Source organism: Chinchilla lanigera, unplaced genomic scaffold (genome assembly GCF_000276665.1).
Source record: "Chinchilla lanigera isolate Chin_1 unplaced genomic scaffold, ChiLan1.0 scaffold00012, whole genome shotgun sequence".
NCBI classification, from domain to species: Eukaryota; Metazoa; Chordata; class Mammalia; order Rodentia; family Chinchillidae; genus Chinchilla; species Chinchilla lanigera.
In genome coordinates, this window is record NW_004955413.1 from 27,650,159 (window position 1) to 27,654,737 (window position 4,579).

The window sequence follows — 4,579 nt, forward strand, 5'->3', positions numbered from 1 at the left end:
GGTCAAGCACACTTAATTTTTACAAAACTCTCGAAACATCTGCTGTGGTAACAATGCACAGTGCTGGAGTCCCCAGGGACAGACCAAGCCAGGGCTCACTGACCCCACAGTTCAGGAGCCTGAAAAGGTGACAAGAAATATTTCTGGGAAAATAATCTGAGATTTCGAAGACATATCAAAATGCTTTAGTGAGAAGAGTCAGAGTGTTGCTGTGCGTCTTTAAACTCTGTTGCATGGCCCTCCACTGTCTTACTTTCCCCAAAGACTGGCTGGGGTACCTTCAGCCCTAAGACTGGATTAAGCCCTTATCTGGCCTGGGTGTTGTTCTTCGCCTATCACAGATGTAGTGAGACTCTGGGATGTCAACTCCTTCTTCAGTTGTCTTCAGGGGACAGTGAGAAGCCGCGGGCTGGGTCTATCACTTGCAAGTCATGGCAGTAGTGGCCTGGACCCACCATTTCACCACAGCACTGGGTAATGACTTCAAGAGAAGGAAAGACCCACTAAGGGCCCCCTAGACCTGTTTCTCCCTGGCTGGGCTGCACTGCTGGAGGACAGGGAGCTCTGTCCCAGCCCCCTGGCTCACTCTCCCTCAGTTCTGCAGCACTGTATTGCACAGCAGCCTCCACCCTTTTCATACTTCAGATCTACAACACTTCCCAAAGGTCTCCAGTGCTCACAGCTTGGGTTATTGGAAGGGACTGGATCATGGGAGTGCTGTATTCATCAGTGGAGTCATCTACATAAGACTTCCCAGTGGAATTGATGTCAGGGGTGAGGCCTGGAGGGAGGCGGGGCGGGACTGGGGTTGTGACCTGGCAGAGCATATGTCCTTCCCTGGCTCCTCCTCTGTCTCTGCTTCCACCCTGCCATGATGCAAGCAGCTTTTCTCTGCCAGCCCTTCCACTGTACTGTTCCTGCATGGCACACAGCACAGGGCACTAGATCCTCTAAAAGCTGTGAGCTAAATAAACATCTCCTCCTGTAATTTGTGCTTGTACAGTAACATGTCCAGAGAATGGGGAAGAAATTAAGACAGTGTCTGAAAGAGATTGCAGCAAGACAATACTGATCAGGTAGAAGTAGAGACATAAGCCTCCACCTTGAAAGGGGCACCCTGCCCTTTTGGCCATGTATTTCTAAGTTCCCTCAAGGGAACACAAAGCCTCCTGCCACAGCCACTGGACTGGTTCTGTTCTCTCCCCACTTCTGAGGACCACAGAGGGACCCCTTTGGCTCCCCCTGCAGGCTTCCTCACAGGGATACCTTCCACATTCAGGACAGAGAAGGCCACACAAAATGTCATGATTTTCTTCTTCATTTAATGCTTTTGGAGATAGGGTCTCACTGTATAGGTTACGCTGGTGTCTTGGTTACTTTTCTCTCATTATAGAGACAAAACACCTGACACCCAAAATTAAGGAAGACAGGTTCATTTAGCTCACAGCCTGTGGAGGTTTCAGTCCATACGTGGCTGGCTCCAAGGCAGAGTGGCACATGGCAGAGGGCAACTGTTCATGGCAACAGAAAACAGAAAAAGAACAAGAGCAAAAGAGACGAGGGGCGCCAGGCAGCCTCTTTCGCTCCCTTACATTCTATGCAAACTCTCCACCCAGAGCAGGGGTAGCACTCACATCCATAATTCCAACATTGGCCCATGAATCAATCATAAACTCTAGAAGCCCGCCCCATGACTGCATGAGGATTTGGGGGCACATGCAGACACAAACCATAACATTCCACCCCTGGCCCCTCAAACACTTATGCGCATCTCTTTATACAAACAGCATTTAGTTCATCCACAAGAGTTGCCAAAGTCCCAACCGTCTGAGCATTGCTGAAAAGTCCAACTCGCAAGTCTTCTCCAAGATGTAAGGCAAACTCTTAGCTGTGAGCTCCTGTACAAATGAAAAGTTAAACACCTCCAACATTCAATGGCCCAAGATAAACATTACCATTCCAAAAGGTACAAACAGGAAGATACAAACTACTGGGACCACACAAAGTCCAACATCCAGCAGGGCAAACATTCAGTCCTGGGGTTTCATGTCCAGCATTTGAAGCAATCTGTGGCACATTGTAAGCTCCAAAGGGCTTGTATGACTCTACCCTATGGCACTTCTGGTGGTTACAGCTCCTAGGGCCTTTCTCTCTTGGGCCCACTTTGCTCCCTCCTTGCAGCTTTCCTCAGACAATCCACGTTCCTGGCTTTTCCAAACTTCTGATGTCTCCACTGCATGTTTCGCTTCACACTCATTGCTTCATGCACTACCCTCTCAGGGGCACTCTGCCTGGCCTCTCGGGCCTTCTCTGAAATCGAGGTGGAAGCTTTCTTAACCTCAGAATCCTGGCATTCTGTATGCGCCCAAAACCAGCAACATGTGGATGATGCCAAGGTCTGCTGCCACCTGGAGCAGTAGCCAAGCTTTCCTCTCTCTTGGCCATAGGGGTCAAGTGCGGGGACCGCTGGGCACTCTGAACCTGACTCTCAGAAACAAATTCTCTACGCCGCCACCGTTCTAGAACCTGGTGTGACCATTGCAGCTGTTCTGGAATATGGCACTCTGCCACTTTCTTCTCAGAGCAAAGTCTTTCACCTTGACAAGTTTGAGGCTGCAAAGGATAGAGACTTGCTGCTCCTCATCATGCCCTCAGGCCATCTTTTGCATTCTGTTCCGCCTTCTCAGCAGTGGAGATCTCCTCAGCTCTATCTTTGCAATCCACAGCTTTGTAGGAGCTTCCTTTCTGGCCAAACTCACAACAGTTTAAATCAGCCTGCTGGGCTCTTTGCTCTTGATTCTCAACATAAATCTGGCTAAAAGCCCCCAACAATACCCACATCACCACCTCAACATTTGACTGCCTTGAAACTTCTTCACATTAATCAGTCTACCACCCTTAATCTGAGTTTTAGGCAAACTCTCTGGACACAAGCAAATTGCAGACAAACTTTCTGCCAAGCCATAACATATATCGTCTGGAGTCTAACAGCCGATGTGGTCCTTCTTCCCAGCAGAAACCTCCCGAACCAGTCTTTATCAGCAGGATATCTGTCAACCTTCTGGTCTTCTGAGCTCTGACCAGAATTTCCCGGACAGAACAGCCACAGGTGTTCTAGTCCTTCTCTTTCAGGTGATATCTCCAAACCTTTGCACAAGCCATTTCCAAGCCAAACTCTTCCCACACGCCATTTCTAAAGGCTCTTGAGCCACATGGTCAGGTATACTCACAGCAACGACCCCACTCCTGATATCAAATTTTTTTCTTTGTTATTTATCTGTCATTGCTGAGACAAAATACCTGACACCCAAAAATTAAGGAAGAGCTTTATTCAATTCATAATTTGTGGAGGTGTCAGTCCAACACGGCTGGCTCCAAGGCATAAAGGCACATGGCTCAGGACAACTGTTCATGGCAGCAGAAAACAGAAAAAGAGCAAGAGCAAAAGGAAGGAGGGGCACCAGGCCACCTCCTCCCCTTCCTTACATTCTATGCAAACTATCCACCCCAGGGCAAGTGTAGCACTCATATCCATAATTCCAACATTGGCGCATGAATCAATTATAAACTCTAGAAGCTAGCCCCATGACTGTATGAGGATATGGGGGGACATGCAGACATGAACCAGAACAGCTGGCCTTGGACTCACAGCAATCTTCCTGTCTTTGTCTCTTGAATACTGGGGTTATAGGCACGTGCCACCATGACAAGCTTTGTAAATGTCTGCTTCCACATGGGTATCCGATAGAAGTAAAAATATATTCCTACATGCAAAGCAGTGCTTTTGACAGTGAAGATACATTTTTTCAGGACCCATTTCCTTTCCATTTCAGACAAATAAATAGGGAGAGGGGTTTGTGGTTTCTAGCTATGGAAGAAAATACCTGAACCAATGGACACAGAACAATGACCTCTATTCATCAGCAGTATGAGTTTACCAGCAGTGCTATGCAGTCCTGTTCCCCAAGCGATTAGCTTTAAACACCAAAGTAGCACATTACCAGTGGGCAAATTTATAAAGACCCTACACAGACAGCACACAGGATGAGGACTGACTTCAGCTCTTCCTACCATGATCTGCTGAGGCAACTGGCCTTTGGGATCACTCCTTCTGGCCCTCTTAACACAAATTTGTTCCCTGAAGTATCATTCAAACATTCCATGCCTGTGCTCCTAAGGTGAGCCTATAAGCACGACAGCTTTTACAAATCCAACAGCATATGCAAAGTTATTCTCACATCTCAGAGGCCCATCCTCGAGAACTCTGCCAAAAACCCTTTGCATCTCACAGCTGGAAGGTAGAGTATCAAATATTCAGGACTTCTGTTACTAAAAAGTCAGTAAGAAAGAATTCTGTATCGCTTCTTGGCCTTTTGGCTAAGATCAAGTGTAGAAAGAATTCTGAGCCTCTAGTGGATGGCACACATGCTTGAGTACTTCGGGGAACTCTCTCTTGCATACACATAGGAAAGATGAACAGGTGGGTGAACAGAACCATGGTAAAGTACAACCACCTCTAACTGTCTATTCCAGTCAGGGTCTGTGAAGGTTCAGTGTAAAAGAATCTGCGTGTTCACTG

At 47.5% G+C, this 4,579-nt stretch overlaps 1 protein-coding gene and 1 pseudogene across 1 annotated transcript in view; both read right to left on the minus strand.

The window, feature by feature from the left end:
• The window catches only part of LOC106147942, a 3,766-nt pseudogene extending 2,390 nt beyond the window's left edge, over positions 1 to 1,376 (minus strand).
• The window catches only part of LOC102007982 (cytochrome P450 2D17-like), a 134,027-nt gene that overhangs the window by 128,549 nt on the left and 899 nt on the right, over positions 1 to 4,579 (minus strand). The window lies entirely within an intron of this gene.